The sequence below is a fragment of the Corvus hawaiiensis genome, chromosome 9 (genome assembly GCF_020740725.1).
Source record: "Corvus hawaiiensis isolate bCorHaw1 chromosome 9, bCorHaw1.pri.cur, whole genome shotgun sequence".
Lineage (NCBI taxonomy): Eukaryota > Metazoa > Chordata > Aves > Passeriformes > Corvidae > Corvus > Corvus hawaiiensis.
This window is the reverse complement of record NC_063221.1, coordinates 17,689,335-17,714,864: the sequence shown is the minus strand read 5'-3', so window position 1 is coordinate 17,714,864 and position 25,530 is coordinate 17,689,335.

Below are 25,530 nucleotides of genomic sequence, written 5' to 3'. Positions count from 1 at the left end.
GAAGATTAGATATGTCTGCAAAACATAATATAAATACAGCACCAGAATTTTATCTTATCCCTTGGCCACTAGCTATGAAATAAATGTTTCAATATCGGTTTCTATATAAATATGAATCAGTAGAACTTCCTTGGAATTCTTTTAAAAGACAGACATTGTTATTATTGTCATGTCACTAACAACAAGAATTACTACTTTTTAATTGCATGCTCTCTTTCCTCCCTCTCCCTCTCCCTCTCCCTCTCCCTCTCCCTACAATATACTTTAAAAGCACTGGCATTCTGAGTTAGATTTCACCAGCTTTGGAAGCAGATTCTCATAGCACCAGGGTGAAAAACAGTAAAAAATCCACAGCTGGAAGGACAACTTCCCCAGTGATGGAATACCCCCATTTGGTAGGTCACAAATCCACAGGGAGAGACAAAAAAGTGGGGTTTGCACACCAACTGGCCTTTGTGGAGAAGAGACGTGAGCTATTCTCATGCAGATGGTGCCTCAGGAGACACACAGGCTAAGCCAGTACAATCAGGTGACATTGTTTTCAACACCCAGAACACCAGTGAATGACAATTTAATACATTAGGAGGTGCATTGGAGTAGTACTACAAGACCTTAGCTAGGCATGTGTGATGTGCTCTGGAGACTTTAAACTCCACAAGGAAGGGCTTATACAAGGTGGAAAAGAAAGGAATGTTACTGACTCTACAAACAGGGAATCAAGTCAGAAGGGATTTTAGCAGAAAGCTACTGGATGATTAGCATGTGAAGGAATCCCAGGCACAGTGGATCCCAAAATAACACTATTGCTTGCCAAACACCTCCTAGTCTCTGGCCTGCATCAATTACTGAAACACACACACCATAATACTCAACAGTGATCAAAATTATTTTTTCTGAAACTGAGGCCATCACAAATTCAACACAAAACCTATGGGGAAGACATGTAGTGGAATAAGGTAAGGGAAAAAAATGGCAAAGATGCTTTTGACTCCTCTTCTCTGCATAATGAGCCAGATTCTCAGCTAATGCATAGCCTCATTTTTCCATTCATACCTATTGGGCTCTGATATTCTCTACAACTGGTATGTTTAACAGCAGGGTAAGAATAAACCTATAGACCCAGCCTTAGTACTTGCCAGACCCACACAAGCACATAATGTAGTGAAAGGTCATAGAGCTGCCCACATTCATACCCTTTGACCAACAATAGCACTACTTCTGCCACCCATGAGCTCAAAATTTGCTCCAGCCACCAAATTGTTAAGCTTTATGATTGAGTCCTCATACAAAAGAAAAAAAGCTCAGTTAAATCTAGAAGCACACACACAAAATCTGACCTCCGGTGAGAAAAAAGAATGCATATTTGTGCCACATTTAGCTTTTATTGGTTTCCCACCAAATCTCTTAATACTTCTTCTGACTTATTCCAAATTTTAAACTTTTGAATAACTTCATTTGCAGCTCTGCTAATTTTGCTGCTCTGGGAACACAGCAAAATCTGGCTGCCACAATTGTGGCTCTTTTGTGTTCAAAACTGCATCACTTATGTATTTAAAAATACATATGATATTTATAAAGCCTATTCAGAACATTACTAAATTGTGCCGTTTTCATGTTTTCATGACAATTTATATGTTTTCCATATGGGCAAGTGCTGACAATATGATACAAGCTGAATGGAACAAACTGCGGCTTTTCCTTATTGTCTTGGCATCAAAAATCTGCATTTGCATAAAAATAACTCTCACCATTATTTTCCAGGGATGACTTTTCATTAATGCAATTTTAAGGCCAGTTTTCCCTCATTTTACTTAAAAATGTATCAGAAGTTTTCACTGCTTACCTTACCATTGTATCAGCACTGTATTTGGGAACATTACAAATCTATTGAAAAAAGCAGTTGACTTCCACAGAGCGCAGAATTATTCAGATGAGTTTCCTATAACTTAGTGTGAGCTCCACAAAAGCCTCAGGTTTGGGACAGGAGGGAAAGATGCCTCACTCTTTTTATCCACAAGCAGACAGATACTTCCACACCACTCCTCTACTTCTGTTTTCTCCCTCCAACTTTCCAAAAGCAGGAAGAGCTAATGCCTGCAAGCATTAGAAGAAGCCTGTGTGCTAGAAGTCTAAGGTTGAAAAAACTGACAGTAAATTATTTCCTTAAAAGTTCTCAAAGACTCCAATATGGCACTGAAAAGAACTACTATTCCTATACTCCAACAGCAGATGTACTTCAGCCATCTCCATCCAGTCCCTGCTGCCTCCCTTTCCCTACCTCACCACAAGCTGTCCTTGCCTTCTACTTTTGTTCTCTTCCAGTTACTGCAGTCCTAATGTAGAGAAATTTTCCCCAACCTGAAGCTCCTCAGAAGGCAGCCAGATGAGCCAACCTTCTCTTCATTTAATCCAGCTCCTACACACGCTTCACAACATGACAGACGTTAAATCTGCCATCCGCCAGGCCACTGACAGCAGTTTCTAGGGCATAAGAGACACAGCTGATGGACCAGATCGTTAGAGGAAGCCAGGAAGCCATAGGTAATATCACAAGTGCCCTGCTGAAAACTGACAGTTTAATGGCTATGATACTTCTGGTTAATTTTATGTATATTGAGTCTAGGCCTTGAATAACTACTACTTACTACCAAGAAGCTAAAGTGGAAAATAGATTTTGCCAGAGTTAGTAACAAAGACTAATGCTATAGAAGTTGAGGGTAACTCAGTCACAGTGTAAAACATTTTACTTTCTTAAAACTGAATGCTATGCTGATGGAAGAAAACCAAGTTAACTCACCCAAGATAAAGCAGCTGGTATCATACACAACCCTTCTCCTAGGGAGCCTTTCTCTGGGATAGGCATTGGGCAATCTGTTTAAGAAGCAGGCTTAAAAGATAGCTGGCTCAGACAGAGTCTCTGAACAAGTTTTCTATTAACTAACTAGAGATACTCAGCCACCAACTGGTGCTTCTTCCTTCAAGGAGAATGCAGCACTTCCACCAACTGTTCTCTTTTGAGGTGACTCACTTTGGTGACACTACTGTCCCTAGACGCACATATACTTCCATTTGTAAATCTCATACGTGACAGGAGAAAATCTGCTGCATTAGAACACTGGAACAGTTCATGGGTTGTCACTTCCTTTTTTTAGCAAGACTTATTTTTTATCAGTAGTGTGGGAAATGCACTTCAGGACAGTTTTACCGCCTTCTGTACACATCCTCCCATGCTCACAGCAAACTGACACTTTGTACTGGTTTGGGCTGAAGTAGTTATTTTTCTTCATGGTAGCTCATATGGGGCTGCATTTTGGATTTGTGCTGAAAACATCATTAATAATTCAGGTATGGTTTAGTTATTGCTGAGCAGGGCTTACACAGCATTGAGGCCTTTTCGGCTTGTCACCCTACCCCACCAGTGAGTAGACTAGAGGTGCACAAGAAGCTAGGATAGTGTCATACATGAACTCCCTAATTAGCTTGGTCTTTGCATGTTAAGTGTTTTGATTAGTTAATTTTGGGTTACACAACTTTAATTGAGTGTTAATGTTCACCCATCAGTCCAGGTACAAATATCAAGTTCTGCTATTAGTGTTTTCACTTGTTCAAAGCAGTTTATCTGCACCAGTTCCAGTTAAAATCCCCTAGTTAAAAGTGTCCCAGTTAAAATTCCCTTTCCAACTTTAAAAAAAAAAAGTTGTTTTTCTCATGTTCTCTGTATACTTTTGCAAATGTTTTAAGATGTGTTGGATGTATTTTAATATTTATTTTAAGGGTTTCTACTTTGCTCAGAACCAGCTCCAAACCCCAGTTTCTAACAGCCAACAGCCAGTTTTAGACCTTTAGCCGTTGGTCTGTTAGTAAGCACCATGGCAACCTGAATCTTAATAAGGACATGTTACCACTCTTACTCCAGCTGCTACTACCCCCCTGACAACGACGAGCTATTGGTAGACAGAGATAATCTGTCAAAGGGAAAGTACCAATCACTTAGGACCAAAGGGGTGTGCCGTGGGCGGACTGGGGTGGAGCAAGGGTACTATAAAATAGTAAGTCAGCCTCAGAGCAGGGGCAGACCACTGCAGATTTAGCTGTAGTGGGCGCCAGTGCTGGGCACTTAAGCCTTACTCCTATTTAGGAGCCTTCAATAATTTTTCTGACTTTTGGGTTAGCTAAAAGTCAGCCCAGCACTGCAAGTTTTCCACCGGAGGTCCAGTGCTGTCTAAGCCCAAAGATCTCTAATCCCTGTGTTCCCGGAAATACCTCTTGAGCCACTAGGATCCCAAATTTTGATATTTTCCTGATTTTTATAATTTTTCAATTTTTCTGTTTTAATAAATTATTTTAATTTTTCTAAGAGTTGTCTCGTTCCTCACAGATAGGACACAGACGGGACAGTTGACCCCAACTGATCACAGGGATATTCTACACCGTATGAAATCATGCTCAGCATGTAAATCTGGGGGATGAAGAAGAAAGGGGGCCATGTTTGGAGTTACGGCTTTTTGTCTTCCCAAGTAACCACTTTGCCTGATGGAGACCTCTCCTGGTGACAGCTAAATACCTGCTTGCCCATGGGAATTGGGGAACAAATTCCTTGTTCTGCTTCGCTTGTATGCACAGCTTTAGCTTTACTTACTAAACTGTCTTCATCACAACCCAAGAGTTTTCTGACTATTACTTTCCTGATTTTCTCCCCCATCCTGCTGGTGGGGGAGTGGGCAAGCAGCTGTGTGGGTGTGGGGCTTAGTTGCCAAGTAGGTTAAACTATGACAAACCCACAGGAATAGGAGTGCAGCTTCAGCAGAAGTCTCCATTGTTGACATTCTCCAATTCATTCTATCCTGTTTATTCTGACTCATGTTTTCTTCACCCATTGTCTTAGTTTTCCTTATTTCATTACATTTCCTTTAAAAGAGCTTGTGGCTGCAATCTAAGAAAGTTCAAGCAATAATTGCTTTCTTCTTTTTCTTTAGCAGATATTTTAAGAGTAGATCTCTCAACAGCACTGGTAAGAGGAGCATTAACAGCAAACAAAAGAAGCTTCTGAGGAACAGAATCTAATAGTGACTTCTCTTGGTTTACTTTTGGATTGTTTTCATATTAGGCACAGTATATATATATAGTTTAATTAGGACAAAGTCTCTGCTTGCTTATGATCTCATCCTTTGCAAAACTACCATGCTAGTAGTGTTGAATAGGCTATAAATCACTCTGATGTTCACACTCAGTGTTGAATTTCTCTCACCAATTAAACAGGGGTATGGAAAAGCTCTGGATCCAAAAGTTCACATGATGGAAAATTTGGCACAGAGGTGAATATTCTCTATTAAGATGCACTACACCGAGTGGGGAGCAATATTCTGCAGTGGTTCATTTGCCATCTAAGTAGAGTCTTGATTAAATACCTGTCTGTTCCTCTTACGAATCAACAGCTTGTATTTCAGGCAACTGATTGCTCAGTTCAGAGAGAAAGTTTGCAGACAGGAAAATGACTTTATTCTGTGCAATATAATAGAACTACTAAAATTAGGTAAACTTCCGGGAAACTGGACAATGGAATGCAATAACCACCTTATAGACTTAAGTCTTCAAACTTAACAAAAATGCTCATTTCAAACAGCAAGATGTCATCAGTCTATGGATGATTTTTGCTTTTTCATGGAGCATCAAAATCTACCAAGTTTTATTTGAAGTTTTCACTTTAGTTCCTGATGGCTAAAATGACTTAATAGTCACAGTTAATAACCAAATAATAAATTTTAAAATTGTATTGCAGTAAGATGAAATGGTACACAGTAAAGACCATTGACACTCTCCTAAAGAATTTTGTTCCTGGATAGATAAACAGGATTTTTTCTTTATTAGAAAATTTAAAAGTAGAAGAAATCGGCTCTGGGAAAATTAAAATAGATATTTTTGCTGTTTATCCAGGCTGAATTAATAGTGCTAATACTCTCAGGGTAACCTGACCTATTCCAGTGAATGTAATTCCTTGCTTTTCAACAAACCTTTTGAAAATTAGTTTTTCCCCTTTATTAATTATATATTTAGTCTATTTCACTTATATCACAAGCTTCAAAGGTTCTTTTTCTTCTGGCATTCCTCTGCATTTCACCCTTAAAACCTGCTTTGTTAAAACATCCATGCCAAAAGTTACTGTGCCATTTATACATTTCATAAAACAGGACCACAGCACGCGCATTAAAAAAACCACTGAAAATACACATATTTTTGGGAATTACTATTATTATAGGTTGTGGTCACATTGCTTTAGTACTTACAGAAATTCTACAGTGTTTTCAAGTGGACTGAAGGGCTTGACCAGTTCTGGTAATGGAAAACAAGCCAGAAGAAAATGTCAGGTTTTAAAAAGTTCCCTACAGAAAGACCAAGAGTCGAAGTCATGTTTACTGCATGATTTGGAATTACAAGCATTCCCTTCTGACTCTACTTTCTTTCAACAGATATATTTGAGGTGTACAAACACTGAAAGTCTAGACTCCTTTTTACATAAATTTGATTTTTCTACCTTAATTATTGTTGATATTGTACATCATTTAGATGTGATTATGTTATATTTAAGTATTCCTAAATGAACTCACATTAATCTAGTTACCTAAATTAGAGTTGAAAAATTATTTTAATGTGACATCCTGTTAATTTGTTCCTTTGGTACTTCAGCTTTGCATCCCCGGGGCAACACAGCCATATCCCATCTAATGCAAGAGTTTCAAAGCTCCAATACAGTACACAAACTTAGGATCACAGGAATTGCTTAGGATCACAGGCTACTTAGTCTCACATCCTATCTCCTGCACGGAAGATGCTTCAGGGAAAGGTGTAAGAAACCCACCAGTAAGCAATAACAAAACACAACCTGCAGTGTGGTCATCCAACACAAACAATGAAAACAGTGATTTTAAGCACAGCTACCATAAGAACAGAGATTAAAAAAATAACAATAAGTAATCACTTCAAAGAACACGTGGATGTTTCTGTTACGTAAATTTCCATTCCAGTGACACTTGATACAACTGAATAAAAATTTGTGGGCCACTTGGAAACACTTCTTAAACAGCACTATATAGAATAAATGCACATTTTTGTTTCTTGCCCATAGCTGTGTCCTGAGAAATAATTTTAGTTGTAGCTCATAGAGCTTTGTTTTGTCCTTGACAGTTAATTACAGCTACCCAGTTCATCAGTCAGGCTTGAAATTTGGATAATCATACCTGCAATGTAGAATAAACCTGCAAAGCAGCTGTGATTTACAGAATTATTCACTAGAAAGTACTCAGATGTTGGTGGATCAGCAAATCCATGCTTTGCCCCTGACCATGAGAACAGAATAGAGACCTGTGGTTGGAGGTTGCAGTAGTCATGAATGCAGTTTTGGCTCATGGATGTTGAAAAGCTGAGACAGATTTGCCAGATTTTCTGGCATATACCAAGTGCTCAACAGCACAAAATGCAACACTATCTGAAGTGATATAATAATTGTACTTCAGAAATAGTAGCTGACAATGTAGTCAAGAGTTGCTTCTTAGAGGGATTTTATAAGTGTGATATTTCTTACCTTTTGAATATTTAACCTTACTCTTGCCTCATGCATTTAGCATCAGGGTTGTTGAATGACTGTGCAGAAAAAAAATGGAAGTAGAAAAAAGCAGCACTGCAAACAATACTGTCTAGTAAGAAATTATTAAAGAAAGCTGTAAAACCTTGATTGTAAGAAATGTATTATTTTGAAATCTCCAGAAAATAAACTCAGAATATAAAATAACTATAGTCCTCTCATAAGTGGGGCATTATTTACACTGTAGGTGTGTAAATACTAGCAGACCAAAGTTCTTCCATATTAGTAAAGGATAATTTAAGGAAGGTGATCTCTCTCTCCCCTTCCATCTTTCTTGTAGAAACAAATTATTTCCTTTTACAGTATCTTGCCTCATCCTTCTCTGAGAAGTTGGGAGCTTGAGCTTCCAGCCAGGCTAGATAATCTACTAGTAACTGTACTCCTTAGCATAGCCAAAATTGACACAATGTCTCTTGTAAAAACATTCACTCTTCTGTTTTAAAAGGCATATTAATACACGCACAGCATTTCTGTGAATCAGATGCAGAATATACTCATTAGTTGAAATTGGTTTTATGGCTCTTTTCCTTTCCAAGGAACTTACTGCTTTGGCCGAATTTTGCTTATGGAGTCATCCCATTTCTGCTTCATAGAGATTCAAAAAAGCAAAATCTTCTGGGAAAACGTACAAGGCAGAAAAGGGACTTGCTCACCAAGATCAGATTCAGTTGTGAAAGGGGGAAAGTCAGTTTCAGGGTTTTTTTAAAAAAAGCTGTTTTGACATACAGTCTTCCTTTGTACATAAGACAAGTAACTTTGAGAAACTGTTTCACTCTACCACATACAGGGCCCTGCAGGGCTTTTTCAGATGAAAGGAAAAGATGGCAGTGTGATCTGCACAGGTGTCCACAGGAGTCTAATCAGAGAACACTGGGACTGCAGAAGGCAGGCACCAAACTACAGAACCATTACTGCAAATGAAGACAAATAGATGGAAACAGCTTGGTTTAACGGTCAGACCTTAAAGTGAACTTGTAAGATCTATATGCAATAAAAGCTTTTAATGCTTTTGCACTGAAGCAATTGATAAGAGGATCAGTGATATACAAGGGAATATGGAGTACCACAGTGCTATTATAGTATAGGTATTTCTAGCAGGAACACTATCTTAATGACTTCTTTGTAGATGTTTTAAAATGTAGTCACTTGTTGGAACATGCATGTGTGTGATGCCTACAGTGTCATCCCTAAACCCAGGCTCAATCGGACATGTAGGCCGCAAAGACTGATGGAGCTTTGACATCTCCCACCTCTACAAGGCTGTCTGTGACCCTGAGCACCTGAATGTTTTCATAAATCTGGTCTATGTCTACTGGAACAGAGGGACTGATTTCTACATGGAACAACACAGCTATGTATGAACTGCAACTGCAGTTTCTTGTAAAAACATTTAATCTCTTTCTAAATAACTGCAGTTCTGAAGTATAGAATCATAAAATCATTAAGGTTGGAAAAGACCTCTAACATCATTGTGTCCAACTGTTAACCCAGAACCACCATGTTCACCACTAAACCATATCCCCAAAACATACAAGAAGTTAAGACAAAACAACCTTTCTTTATCATTTCCAGAGAAACTTGGTTCCCATTTCCAAATGGATATTTACTGAAAAACACATTCAGAAAATTGAAGCAAATCTTTGGAACATGGGTACCCTTAAAGCAGTAAAACTTAATCTTCCAGATCTGTAAAAATAAACATGTTTCCTTAATAAATATTTTCAATTGTGTGCCGTGCAAAGAGTCTGTTAACAGGCTCTTGACCCTTTCCACCAAGAAAACATAACAGGAAACTCTAGGAAAACAGAAACACACCAGTGCTGGACACACAGTGGGAGGTGCTCACAAGTCCAGTGCAGATTGTAAAAGGTGTCTAACGGAAATTGTTCAATTTATTACTTCTTATTTAAAAAGCAATATATACCTTTGCTCAGTGCCTGGGAACCACAGAATTTATGTGCAGGTAAAGCAGAAGACTGAATGTTCCTCAGCTGGCTGAACTTACCCACTCTCTTCACTGAAAACCAAAAGCACAGAATTTGACACCCCCTGAACCTGTAATTAATCTTAGTAAAAATTCCTTCCGTACCTGAGACATCACTGGATAGAATGTTTGCATAACAGCTCTAAAATGCTAGTACTATGGGTGGATATTCTATTCATTTTGAACATAAATATAACCATATATGAGACAGAGCTTTGTTTGAAGGTCCCTCATCTAATGGTATTTTTATAAGTTTAATCAAACACAGTAAAACAGTGGGATTTTTCCACTGAGGGGTAAAAGCATCACAGTTTCATGAATTACCAATGGCATAAGATGGCCAGCTTAAGACATCATAAGGATGCTTGATCACCTTTGAAAACCTAGAGCAGGCACGCAAGTTACTCTCCACTCTTGAAAAAATGACTTGCTCTCTGAAATAGCAAAATATAGAGCTTATGGCTGTCATACTACAAGAATAACACAGAGGAAAATAATGAAGATACTAAGGTGTCTAAGCATGGTAGAACTGTAGCACAGAAGGAAAAGGGCACACTGCTATTCAAAGGCATTGACTTGTTTTGCCTTTGTGTTTCAATGGGGACAGGCACAAGGCATCTTGACTTGTTTTAATGAAAGACGATTGCACTACCCACTATCAACCCAGAAAGCAAGAGCTGTCTTTGGGAATTCAGAGCACAAGAAAACTTGCTACCACTCCTCCATACGTAGCTTCTTGCAATGAAGTTAAAAAGTGGCTTTTTACACAAGCCATGTTACAAGATAATTTCTCCTAAAAAATAAACTCATAAAAAATGTTCTTTAAAAAATGCCTGATCTATGTTTTCAGCCCACATAGATATTAAACCTAGTTTCCTAGACCCTGAAAAGCTAATTATGCATTCAATTAGAGTTTCTTAATAAAGATTAAAACTCTGAAGTCTATTACAGGCCCATATTTAATTCAACTGCCATTTTATCCATGCCATGAAAGTGTGAGTGGTAACAATGAATATAAATTATAATACATGCCATAGAGTGAATGCTATTTGTCCAAGTACGTTACTATAAAGAATTAAATTTTGCTATCGGTTCCATAATCTAGTTAAAATTGGTATTCTTTATTTGGTCTTTCAATGTAGTCCAATTTCCTACTTTGAAAAACAAATTCTAGGGAATAAAGAAAAGAGATTAATTTATCATTAAGACTCTGCTTAATTGAAGTCAATTCCGAACAAACTTGAATTCAATTTCTACTCATTAAATTGAATGTGCTCTGCGTTTCTCTCTGCATTGCTTTGAGCAAGCAGCTGAGAACAAGGGACTAACATCAAAATTATTAAATTGAGGAGATTTTATTTGGTCTTCACATGCCAGAGCTGCTTTGATGAGGAGCTGTTTTGGCACTGAAAGGAAACAGGAGCAGCTGGAGGAAAAATCAAATGAAACTAAGCCTCGGAAAATTGAAGAAAACGCAAGCTTAATAATATTTAATAATTAAATTTCCACAAACAATAGCGGCAAATGAAGTAATCTGCAAAGTCTGTGAACTCATTTGCATAATTGATGCCGGTCCCCTGTAAATGAATAATGAAGATAATAAAAGATGTTTCTAAAAATGGGCACAATAACAGCAAATTTCATCAAGCCGCGCGCTCTGATTAATCTGCTCTTGCAAATCAGCAGTGAGGGGGGACGCGTGATTGCCCGCGCGGCGGCCGGCAGCAGGCGGCAGCCTGGCCCTGGCCCTGCACCTGGCCCTGCCGTGCCCTGCCCGGCCCCGCCCCTGCCCCTGCCCCCGCTCCTGCCCCCGCTCCTGCCCCTGCCCCGCTCCTGCCCCCGCCCCTGCCCGCCGCCGGGTCCCGCGGCCGCCTGAGACTCGGTGGCAGCGCCAGTGGCCCCCGTGGGCCGGCTCCGGCATGTGGGCAGCTGCAGCCCGGCGCCGCCGAGCCCGAGGCGCCCCGAGGGCCCCGCGCCGCTGCGGCACAGCTCCGGGGGGAGCGGCGGGGCCAGGGGCGCTTCCCAGCCGCGCGGCCGCGGAGCGAATTTGAGCGCTTGTGCGCCCCTTGGCCGCCGGGGCTGGCGGCCGGGAGCAGCCAGGGGACCGAGGCTGCGCTCCCCGTGCCGGGAGCCGCCCGCTCTGCCCCGCGCCTGGGCCAGTGCAAAGCTCTGCCCTTCAGGCTGCCCTGAGCAAACCGCGGCGTCCTGCTCAGCGATCTTCCCGCAAGCCCAAGGCCTCTCCTCAAAAACGCGGTTTCCAGCCGCCCGGGTGAGGGGGCACGGGCCCGATGTGTCACTGTCTGGTGGGGCCCTTCAAGGCTGAACAAGGTCTAGCTCGGGCCACTGAGCACCCCCAGTTTCAGCTCAGCCTTTCAGTCCTACCAAGCCTCCCTTATTCCTAAGAATAAGCCTTGCCATGTGCGTAACCATCCAACCCGTACGCTGATGGAGCCCCTCATGACACAGCGCATCGCCCAACACTTCACAAATCAGTCTCTGCTCTACACAGATGAAGAGTAAGTGCCACAAACTGTTGGCCAGGTTGCTATCTGGCTCAGTGTTGGTAGCCATAAAATGCTACTTTCAAACGTACTACTCAGTTTACCCTGATTTAGCTACTCCCACGAGGGTCCAGCTCCACAGATTTCACTGGCATTAATTAGTGCTTTTCACAAGACTGGAATTTTTCACAGATTGAAATATATATATATATATATATATATATATATATTTATTTGAGAAAACAGTTATGCTGATTCCTGAAGCTGATGTGTAGGCTGGCAGTGGACACTATGCATTGGAAACAGGAAAGTATTCCAAAAAGCAGTATCTTTTTAGAATACAGCCACTACACTCTTCTAAAGCATTTAGAAATAATCATTTAGGAAGAAATTACTTCACTGGGATTACTCATAGGAATATTTATAGGCTCAAGCTCCAAACTGCTAATCTGTAGATATAGTTTACTATTAATTCAGTGCCTTAAACAAGTGATCTGTCAGACCACTGAACAATTTCATTGAATGAGAACTTTTCACTGTATGTAATAAATTTAAGTGCTTTATAGCCAAAGTACAAGATACTCTCTATTTTAATTGCACAAATTCTTTTACTCAAATTATGGGTCCATCCACCTTAACAACTAGAATTTGTTTGAAGTAAAGGGCATGTATTTCATTACAGAATAGAAACTTCAATGCTAGACACTCCAAGGAGAAGTCTTTTATATCTGCCTAGTGAAAAACAAACAAAAAACCCCCATCATTTTCTCCTGCTTATGGTCATTTTTAAGCTGCAGTTCCATCTACTTAATTTGGTGAAAAAAACACTACCTCACTCCCTTAAACATAAAGAAGACTGTCTGCCCTTTGTGGCAAGTATACCCCCCTCATCTTTCCTTTTGCATTGATACTAAACAAGTGTTTAAATCTAGTTATTAAATCTATGTACAGCACTATATACACATGAAATACAGTTTGATATATCATAATTAATACAAAGATCTCATGGGCAAATTGCATTCAGTACATACAAAAGCAGTTAAGCCATTCAAACTAGAATGAGCAGTTTTTTCATGAACTTGAAAAAACTACTACAGACCCGCAGACCTGGCTGGCAAGAAAGAAAAAGGTTTGATTGTGTTATTAGGCATGTAGGGAATTATTTCATTGGTGAAATAGGGACGGATCCTCCTATACAGAATACAAATCTGTATTTTGCAGCAAGGAATCTACTTTTAATTCTATCCTTTTTTTTATTTTCTTCTAATACTTGAGGAATAATTCCATTCCCAGTGTAAGTCAGGACAGCCTTAGAAGTGTTACAAATTCAGCAACTTTGTCACTGAACCTAAGGATCCTCCTTTTGGCTGCGTATCAATGAAGCACAACATCCGCTTGACATAAGCACAAAACAGGCAAGAGCCAAAGGGAGAACTGAGGAACATAAACCAGTTTTGTATGAACCAGGAGTCCTCCCACTAAACAGTACAACAAGCATGGAATAGGACTAAGGATCCTGAGTCCAAGGGGTTTGTAAATGTAGGGGTCAAAGATGCCACTAATAAGGGAGACTACATTAAAAAAAAATGCATGAATGGAACTTTGGTTTCGATTTCTGATAGACATGATGCATTTGGAGTAAAAGCTAGCTATTATGAGTTAAATGTGAGTTTAAAGCAGACCTTAAGGTCACTCACAAACTGAGTTACACTCATACTGGTGTCAAAGCACCAGATGGAAGAGTTCCGGTTGATCTTATTCCTATTCTCAACTTGATGAAATTCTGAGTCAACAAAAGGACTGCCAAGATGCGAAATAATGAAAGGGCCACAATGACAAGGAAACAAAAATTGGTGTTGTCATTTGCATAATATGTATTGCTATATTCCATGTGGACATGAAGGAAAGAAGCAAACAAGACTTGCACTCAGAAGGATGTTGCAGGTCAGGTTCAGTAGCAGGACTGATTACGCAATGATTGCCCTGAGTGATATTTATGAAAAGAAGGAAAGAGGCCGCAGGCACTGAAAGTCAACACCAAGTGCTCAGAGCATTCACAGAGGATATGGGATGAAGAAAAAGGACTTACGTGTGTGTCCCAGATGCCAGGCAAAAGTATATATTCATCCCTGTTCTAAACTACAGACTCATTCAGGAGCTGAGGTTTGTCTTTAACATCAACAGTCATTCTTGGGCCAAAACCATATCCCAGAGATCAGTGGTAATTCTGAAAGGGAACTTGTTGAGAATCTTTTGCACAAACAATCATAAGAGTTGATACTTGAACCTGCATTTCTCTGTGGCTGGCACATTGCCATCCTTTCCACCATAGTCTGGCCTAGAAATTATTCCAAAAAATATTCAAAACTGGCATATTCAATACTTTCTTATCAATGATCAAAGTTTTCTGATAAAATGTAGTCCCAAATAGCTCTAATATACAGTTAGGTTGCAATGTGTAATTAAATAGAAATTAATTTATTTTCACAGTAAAATAGCCAGGCACAAATAATAATTCCACTGAACAATTCTGCTTTGCACAGAATCCAGACGTATAGGTATACCACTTGTCATAATCATAGAAAGATGAGAGAACCAAAATCAAAAGGAAAGTTTTTTAAACATTTCATGGTTTGATCCAACAATCATAAGGAGGATTTACTGGAATTCTTAACAGCTAAATATTTAGACTTTGATACCAGGCTATAACTTGGCATGTAAGGACTCAAACAGAAATATAATTATTGGGGTTTTAGATCAGTTTCGGGTAAAGTTTAGTTAATTTTTAACTTAAACAACTGTCATAAAAAATTAGGTTTGCTTGAAAAAATTTCTTATGCTTATATAGCAAAATTTTGATATTTAAAATATACATTTGCTAGCAGCTAAGTCAGAGTACTACATGTTGACGATTCAAATATCATATCCTCCAGAATTTCTGTGGCACAGGTACAGCTGAAGTATTAGCATGTATCTCATCATACTGATAGTACTCAGCATAATTAGTACAGGGTTTGTTTTGTCGGGCTTTTAAAAAATATTTCCAATTATTTTAACTAATACATTTTCAAAATTTTTTAAAACCCCAAAACTTAAGGGTTTAGTGTACTTTTCAAAAACAAGTGACACCAAAAAAACCTGATTCTATGTGAACCTTAAAGCTGGAAGAGCATGAGTGGGAGCTTCTGAAAAAAAGGCAGATAGCCATTCCAATTTATATGAAAAAATAGTTGAATGAAATAGTGAATTAAAGGCAAGATTCTCTCCATTGTGTCTTTCCTCACTGCCAGACAGACCTCTCTTTGAGCCAAGGCCCAAAGGTGGGATGCAATGTGTGACAGATTCACAATTACTTCTGTAGCCTCGGTATCATGATTCATTATTTTGTGTAAAATGTGTTCAACAGTACGAGTGTCCAAGTGCGTAAAGCAAGAGTGTAGCATTGATGTGCCCTCTAATGTGGAAAGTTTGAAAACTGTCAACAGGCTTTGACAATACCCCTTACAATAAGAAGAAATTGAGAAGTTCAGTAGGATAGTAGTCACAGATTTTAAAATCAAAAAGCAGATGTTTGATTGATTTAAGTAGTACTTGCAAATGATAATATATGTTGATATCAATCTGATTTTATTTTGAAGAATCATCTTTTTTTTCCTCCTTTTTTTGAGTGCTATCATTATTACTCTGTTAGAAGTTATTATCAAAACATCTTTGTCTGACAGTAGGACTGGGAATAATTAGATTTAGTACAGTCCAGTCCATTCTAATGACTCTGGTGCATTGACTTAAGACCTGACCTTTGTTGACTAATTAAAAGGATTCTGTATCAGATGCAAGTCTTGTGATTGTTTTTGATGCCCTACAGCACTTTTAGTCAGAAAAAGGATTCTAGTTTGCTATTCTCTGCATGTTTTAGTTCAGGTGTTTTCCATCTTTGAAGAGAAATAAATATGTTGTTTCTTTGCTTTTCCATCTAAAATATTGCTTAAAAATGTTATTAATTTCTCACCTCAATGAAACACTGATTCAGAGATACTGAGACTGTGTGATATATGGACAAACTTAGATTTTAAAAAGCAGGAACAGTTTTTATTAACGGGTTTTTTTTTTTCCTTCCTTTCTCCCTCTCCTCTACTTTCCCATTCTTAGAATGCCTATGAATCCGATATTCTGCCCCACCAAACATTCCAGTATTGCATCTACACAAACCCCACCCAGAGAGCATCCTGAAATACAGATCTTCAGCATATCCCTGGTTTTGTCCCCCAGTGTTCCAAAGACTGACAGAATTTAGCAACTCTTGCAGGAAATTGTCCCATTTTAAGTTTCACTTGGTCTTAGCTGACAGTTTCCAGGCAGAAGCAAAATTACATTGCTCTTAGTACAGATTGGATGAGCTCTCACTGCAGTGGGAGGAAAGGATTAAGGCTCATCCTTCTTTCACCCCTGATTTCTACTGCTCCTAAGTGGAGTTTGTGGGTTTTATCTGCAGAGCCTCTCAGTAAATCCAGCCAGTGTCTTCATAGGCTAAGTCAATCTGGGAAACTGTGTTGGACTTTTTGTACTCTCTATCATTCAGCTGCCATGTTTCCCCCTATAGTCACAGTTAACCTGCCAATGTACTTGCTATGAAACAGGGTTTCTGCAGCCATTCCAGCTGGTTTTTTTCATTGCATCTTGAAATTGTGTATGATGGTCTTCCATGCTAACTGGCCCTAAAGACTGTAAACTTCAGCTAAGTGTTCTGCCATATTTCAAAGAAAAGAAAAATCAAAAATTGGCCAGCTGACAGGACTTCTATCATACTTTTGGGTTGGATTTCTTCCTATGGGAGATTTCTCTTCAAACCTTACACCATTACATGGTCTAAGTTGAGTTTTGTGGCATTTTTCACATTTTAAATGTTCCTTTATATTTGCTATTCTGTTGCTGTTACTAGATTAGTAATGGAGAAGACAGATAAAAAGGTGTCACATAAACTTCTGACCTGGCTTAAAGATTGATGAAAGTATCACTAGAGACTGTATTTCTTCTACCAGTTCTCGTAACTGGGGCTCATACTGTCACATATTTAGTCATAGCTGGTGACATTTAGTTATGCAACATGCTTTTCTATTTTAGCAAAGAAGATTTATTTGTTGCGCTCTATTAACTTCCATGTAACAGCAAGGAGCAATGGACAATCACAATAATCTTACTAGAAAGCTAATGTTGAAGGGTTATTTTTCCAAAAAGTCAAATTCACTATTTAATTGCACAAACAGCATTATATAGAATGAAGAAAATCTAAGGGGGAAATCTTCACCCAAAAATAGTAGTGTCACTAAAAAACATTCTGGGGCAATTTTCTCTGGCTTGTTCAGCATCATCAAACCATTAATTCTACATGGAACTTTCAATGACACTCCCTCAGAGGAACAGTATTAGGCATTCACTTGTATGATCTTCACCTTGTATGAAGAGAATGAATAAAAAATGAAGTTCTTCACTGTGAACTATTCCTGACTAGCTATTTTCATTTTAAAAAATGTTTATTTTACTTTGACAGTCTGAAGGTTAAATTAACTCTGAGTTTTCTGTTCTATGGTGAAGCTAGTGGGAAGACTCAGAGCATACTACTGGCTCTTTAAGATGGTAACGGAAGCAATAAAATATAGCCCAAATGTTAATACTCTAACACTATTAAATGTCTGTCAGACTCATCAAAAACTTTCTGACCAGTGATGCTTTGTTCTGTCTAGAGCATACAAGATCTTGATTACTGATATAGAGCCATGGGAAATAAAAATTAATTAAGATGCTGCTTCAAAATAGACATTCTCAGGGATGCATTTTGAATGCCATACAATGTTTCCTATGCATTCCACAACATGTGGCTATGTAACTCCAGTAGAGATACTGTTCCTGAGCCAGACACAGAAAGGATTTAGGTTCTTCTACACATTTCGTGATTTGATCCCAATTTACTGCCATTGCCTAAACAAGAGAGAATATTTTGACCACTCTGACTATGAAAAAAGCATAAAAGTGCATTGCCATGCATATACCTTTGCCCTTCTTAATAAAACAGTGTAAGCGGAATTTGGGACTCTGCATCACAAATTTTGTAATTGCCTTCTCCCTATCATTAGTGAATCTTAACTGAATTCACATGGATGGAGAGTTATCTAAACAGTGAGGATTTTTTTTAAAAGGCTGAAATTACCAGCCTTTTAGCTGAGGTTACCAGAATCTTTGTGGAGAATAGCAGTGAAACTGCCACTGCAGTCATGTCACAAAATACACACTGCACTGGGCAGCTACACTGAGAGTCACACCAGCTTCTTCTAGAATGAACCTGTAAAGCAGACCAGTAGTGGAGATATTTGCTACTAGCTCACAGAGAAATGAGTTCAGAGCCTTTTGAAATATTTGGTCCATGCTCTAGCTGATAAACCACAGCCTATTTATTATACTATTTATGCCTCATTGTTCAAAATGTACTTGCCTACTATGAAGGGCTGCTGCATTGCTAACTGAATGAAAATCTTAAATACACAGAGTCCTATCAACTCTTAGTAAAATATAATTTAAAAGTATATCTGCAGTTGGATATTCAGACTGACTAGTTGTCTTAATTTATGCAAATATAGCCTATAGCTAAAAGCTTTGTGTATTTGTTTCCCTATGGTATTAGTATTCAAAAAATAGGACATTCTTTCAAGGGCATTTTATAAACACAGAACTGTAATTTATATAGCAAATTAGAACTCATAGAAAATGTGTGCACTGAGCCACAGATTAACATATTTAATTTCACTATTACCTGCAAACCTATTTTTTCCATGCACTGCTCTAATTAGCCATATAAAATCAAGTCAGTATATTGTAAGCAATTATCTTAGTGGGAGTAGAAAAAGAAACTGAATTAAATATATGGTAAGAGATAATATCTTATGGAAATTAATATACTCATTTGTGTCAAGAAAAATGTGTTCTAGCTAAATTTTCTAAGATAGTTTGGAGTTCAAACATATGACTCATGTAGAAGTTGTAGTTTTATAGTTCCTAAGATGTTAGATTGTGGATCTGCTTTTAAGTTCCTTATTAATGTGCCAGTCCTCATTCTTTGATATCTACAGATTGTCAGTAACTACTGCCTTCTCATATTGTAAAATTTCTCCTATTATGAATATTCACTCCCCCTACAGTCAAATGTGTAAACTGTTAGTAACTCTGTATGTTAAAAGAAAGGTTTTTTCCATCATTTAAATGTATCAAGCATACCTAGCTCATATTTTTATTATTCCTTTTTACTTTTGTAACTATTTACTTGAGAGAATTAAATGCTGCTGAAAAATCAAAATGCAACCTTCCTTTCATTGAAATCAAAAAGTAATCCTATAAACAGTAATTTTTTCCTTATCATTTTACCCTCAAAAAGTATGAAAGCTAAAAATGAAAAGTCTTTTTAAGGAGTAAGAAAACAAAAAGTGATCCATGTGATAATGAACTTCAGGTGTTTCCTCCTAATACAGTTTCCAGTTGTGATGGTATTCAGACAGCAAAACCATTTTCTAGCAGTAAGAGCATTTAGCTGATCAAGTTGCTGCAATTCAGAATTTTACAATCAGTTTCAATTGTGGAGTCTGCAATATATGCCACAGTTAAGTTCCTTTTAAAAGAAGGATAACACACTCAGTTCTGCTTACTTCCTGCTCATGATCTCAGAATATCCAGCAAAGTATAATACTAACTACATGGAAGTCTGATGACTGCATAACTCTCTTTTGGCCTTAAAGCAACTCTTCCCCATTTCCTGGCATAGAAGTTGCTGTCTGACATAGCTGCCTTATACCTCTACTCTGCCCTGGGAGATAACATGGAACCTTATTGCTTGGAAGGACCTGCCTAAAAAAGCAAACAGAAAATAAAACCTTTTAGAAAAGGTACAAAAAATTGAATTACAGTTTTGCCTTCTTGCCTCCAGCATCACACAAGAATAGCTAATGCACAAGAAACTTCCTGGATCTAGAACTGTGAAGAAAAGTTTTCCCATCTCATGAAAATTCAAAGCTTCCAGATGCTTTACTGTTTCCTATCTGAATAAATCAGTGAACATTACAAAAACACAGTGCACACAGGCATGTTCTAGTTCTTCTCTTAGTATTCTCTCACATCCCAGCTGAGCACCATGGCCACTTGAAGTCTGGGGTAAGTTGTTCTCAAACCTCCCACTGTAGCCTTTTTATCTTCTATGTACAGAAAATCTTCATTTGAAGAACCTGTACCTGGACAGAATATCAACTACTGACCAGCCTTAAGCAGCTGTATTATATATATATATAAATAACCACATATATACACACCCACATACATTCTCCTATGAAACAGCTGGGTTTGGACAAATCATCATCTCTAGTGAAACTCATTCTGTTTTACAAATCCAAAATAGTTTCCCCAACTATAGGAGGAATAATTCCCAATCTTCTATATTAAAGTGTACAAGTAAAAGAAGTGTGTATAAAATATTTTTATTTAAAACTTTCCTTAACATTGTAGGACAAATTGGCAACATGGCCTCAACCCAATCTGTAAAAATATGTGGAAGAACTTCAAATGTGACAGCTAAACTTGCACTCAACATAAAGTGCAGTAGGAGTGACAGAAAAAGTGACAGACAAATTAAAGAGCTACCTCTGTTTTAGCAATTTTTTTGTGACAGCATTTTAAAAGTTTGCTGGGCAATTACTCTAAAATGGCAGTGTACTGCTGAGCGGGTAGTACACCGAGTACATAAAAGAACTTGTCAATAGCTATTTCAATAGGCACTTTCACAGGAGCTTTAGTATACATCATTACATCACTAAAATATTAATTTATATCAGCTTTTACAGATGTAAAATTGTTGCTGCACCTATTTTGCTAATTAACGCTGATATTTATGCTTTTGCATAAATGTTACATATTTCAGAGATGGTTCATTTCTACATGCTAGTTACTAGTCTGTGGATTGAATTAACATGCTTGTAGTAGCAGAACCAAAAGACTAAGTACCCAAATATGGCGAACTTTTGGGTCAGTGATGCACTTTGGCATTTAATTTTTCTTTCTCAGTTTCTTCAGCTATCTAAGTCCACCCTTTGGGGGCTGTAAAGAAATTATTTCCATGTAGCATTTTAAATGCATATTCATTTTATTGTATTATTTATATGTCAAGTATGAGTTGTGATTTTTTTTCAAAAGAAAATGGTTTGCTTACAAAGCAAATACAAATGTGGTCATGTAACAGAAAATACTCAAGTAATACTACTGAAGAAATATTTTGCATCTTCTTTATATTACATACCTTCTGTGTGCTTTTTTTGTACATATTTGCTCAATATTAATAATGGACCACTTTGGAACATAGCCTTGCTTTAGCAGTTCAAAGATTCCCTGCATATTTCAATAAAAATGGAACAGGTTTTCTTTTTCTCACATATATCAGAGGTTTTTCAATCTTTTTAAAGAAGGACTGTCCTAATCTTCCCAGACAAAGTATCGAGTTACATTCTTCATCACATTACTCTGGTTGATGAGGTGTTAGAATAAGATGATCCAAACTTAGTTTATATCAGAATTATTCAAGTGATTCTAACGCCTTTAGTAAAAAATATTAATCCTGGATAAACTCTGCTGATGGAGGGTCAAGGCACAGATAAATAGGGTCTTTCACTTCCATGGTACAAGTTGGAACCTACTCTACTTTAGTATTGTCCAGAAATTATCAGGTGTAAGCTGGCCTGAGTTATATTCCTAGTAGGAAACCAGTACTAAAACAGATGGAGATATACAATACTACAGTATTTTGTTATATACTGAAAGGACTTATGAGCCATCCAGGACTCTGTCCTATCTCATCAACACTTCTAATGTTAGTGTGGAAATGTGGGAGAAAAGGTAAATGCTATCCAAGAGGACTTCCTGTATCTCACATTATGCTATTTCCTCAGTCCCTCATATGGGTTTGTACTTGGTGTCATCTCATGGCTCAGGTTTGCATGCTTGACTTTGCATTCTGCTGCTACAGAACAGAGCCAGTGTGAAGGCCTAGAACCAGTCACATGAATTTTCAGAAATTCTTAAACATTTCTAGTTCTAAAAAGCAACATATTGGGATAGTACTGATGGAGGTAAAGTCAGTTCATTGTTTCCTTAAAATTTTTAAACAACATAATACAAACCAGTCCCTGTAATTAAAGGTAGGCTATAGCTGGAGCAAGCATGTGTCTCCCAATAGTACCTGCTCAAACCCACACTCAGATCAGTTTCTTCATTCAGACAAAAAATATGTGGGGAAGATGTTTCTAGTGAAATCATACCCAGTCCTGTAGGTGAAGTGCACAATGGAACTCTGGTGCATTGGCTGCAATTTTTCTAAAGTCCTGTAACTATCAGTCTCAATCCCTGCCCTCTTCCTGCTTACAGACATTGCAGTGCTGAAGAGTAGTTCACAAGGTCTCATGCACCATTCAGAAAATACATGAAATTTTGCACCTTAAGATTCTCTTTCACCTCAAAACCCAGTTTTATTCAGATACTGCAATATCTAGATTCATACCAGTAAGTGCAGCACTACCACAAAATGATACAACACTTTGAAGCCCAGGTCTCCATTAAATCCCACAAAGCAATATGCAGGAGGTGTGGTATTATGTTAAAACAGTAACCTTAATCTTAAAATATTTATTAAAAACTGGCTTCCAAATTCTGGAAGTTTGAGCTACATAATGTCATTAGGTTTTGACCAGCAGCTATATACAATTCAAACACAATTCTAAACATCTAGTCAATAGCTTTACCCTATTCAAGTATTGAAAGTCATCCTCATTGATTTGTAAGAAAATGACCAAAACTCACAACACAGCCAAGAAATACCATACAATAGAGTACTTTTAAAAATGATAGAATGGTTATAAAATAATTCACAGTGATGCATATCACCACACATAAAATGTGTATTTTGAAGATTTGTACCATTTCTTCAATCACAGTCATAGGAAGCAAAATAATACAAAAGGAACAGTACAGAATTCAGATAATATTGACATTAAACTATGTATTGGCTACTCCCTGTGTTGTAAAGTAAACTTAAATCTACATCACTAAGGAAATTCAGCAGTAAGAAACAGATTTCCTCTCATAAGTGTGGCAAAACTTGCAATACACATTTCTCTCACTGAATTACCTTCTTCCTAGTTACGACAGTTCAACTAGAGTGTCAAAGAATGGCTTTAGTAACACAAGAGTTCAAACTGCATTCAGGCAGAACTCCCATCAAAATACAAGGGAATCTCTCCTACAGCTCTGTTTCTGAAAATGCATACGCATGTGCCTGTTGAAGTCCACAGGCCCACATGCTTAAAATTAATCCCACATAAATTTGTGGGCTCAAAGCCTAAAGAAGGAGTACAAAACTGAGCCTTACAGAAACAATGGCTCAGAGATTCCAAAAGGAATTGCTTACAAAAACTTACATTAAGACTGCAATGCTTAACTCTTCTAGTCTCCTTTGAAAAATCTCTGCATTTACCCCAGCTATTTTCCTGAGTAGTTCAAGCCTTCTGTGTGCCAGGAAAAAAAGAGAAAAGATATCCTCACTTCCTTAACTACCTCCAGGATTCGTGCACTACTATGAATAGTTTTTATCCAGGTTCTACACTTTATCAAATGGCATAAACATCTAATATGATAATGCTAGACCTTTATTCATTAGTGCTTTAGTCAATGGGGACATATTTGTAACAGTAAGACACTGTCGCTTCCAAGGGAAAAGATCATTTTGTGACAGGTAAATTATTGCTATATCTCATTAGGAATGTTATGTTCCTGTGCTAAGACATACCAATTGCAAAGTGGTAATCATGATAATAGCATCAAGATGTTGCTATATATAATCCAGAAATCAGAAGAATGTGTTCCCCTTGGGCCTGCACAGAAATTTCAGTGCAATTATTAATACTTTACAATTAATTTCTGCTAACTTTTCTCCCATAAATCAATGGTGCACACCAATACTGCAGAAACAAAGTATTCCTTTAGATGGGCAGCTCTTCAAGATCCCAAGCTTATAAATGCCAGCTGTTTCTCTAGTTCAGAATCAGCTGTATCAGTATCATCTCATTCAGCAAGGAAGTCTTAGAAATGTCTCTGCCCGATGCTAGGGAGCACCAGTAGTTCCATTTGACCTGCAGTGATCCTGAAGATCACCTGAGAGCTCAGTTGCTCTTACAAGAAATCCTCTGTCCACAAGCCCTACTGACTGTACCAATCTTGAGTGGGATTGGTTGTATACACACTGACAAAGACAGACACTTTAGACCTCACATTTAGATCAGAAATACTGACAACCTTTTCTCCTGTTACACAGCTAAAATAAGCCACAAGTAATAAAAGTACTTCTAGTATCAGGCATTTTAAATGCAACTAAAATTTCCTGTAAAAAGGATGTCAGTTCTTTCACCTTGATTTACTGCATTGACAAAGGAACCCCTCCTGATTTACATTAGAGCATTTGAATGAAAAATTGCTATTACATATGTCAAAATGTTACCTGATAAATTTTTTTAGAATCAGAGATTACACCACAAATATTTTTAATGAAACCTAAAAACAGACAAGTGAATTTAAGCCTTTAATTCATTAAGAGCTAAACTTTCAAGGCTGAAGGACATATGTCACTTCTAGGGGATTCCTAACAAACCTAATTTTTTCACCATGATAGAAAAATGTGACAAGAGTAACAATACATGGTATTATATACTGCTACACAAGTTGGACAAATTACATCTGCTACTGGATAGATGTGGAAAGAGTCCACATTAGAAAACTTCCTGCTGGGTCACAAACATACATCAGTAATGGTTTGTTTTCAGCACAAGAAAAATTGCCATTGTCATATTCCAAAGTATGTGTAAATTGTTTCATTATGAACTCCCTGTTGGTCCCTATTTATCTGAGAAATCACTCAATCTAAATTTATCTTTTCTCTGTGGCAATGCCACGTGTCGGTATCACCAAATTTTGCCTCAATAAGACCAATATTTCTTTAAAAGACAGACTGCACTCGATCTTAAGCATCCTTGCCATACAGTAGCTCTTAGTTTGCCCTCATTTACTTTGATTTGTAATCCAAGGCTCAGAGTTTCATAAAGACAAGGCCTCATTGTTATTGATTCACAAGGCAATCAGTCTCTACAAACTTCCATCATGCTTGACAATTAGACATATATGTACATGAACATATTCATTTTGAAAACATTGAGAATTATTGAAAACTGTCCCCTATTTACATGACTTCCTGTAGCTTCAATAGAAAGAAATCCTAGTCCAGATTAGCAATGATAGATCTACCTATTCCAGCTATCCTCCATTCACTTCATTTT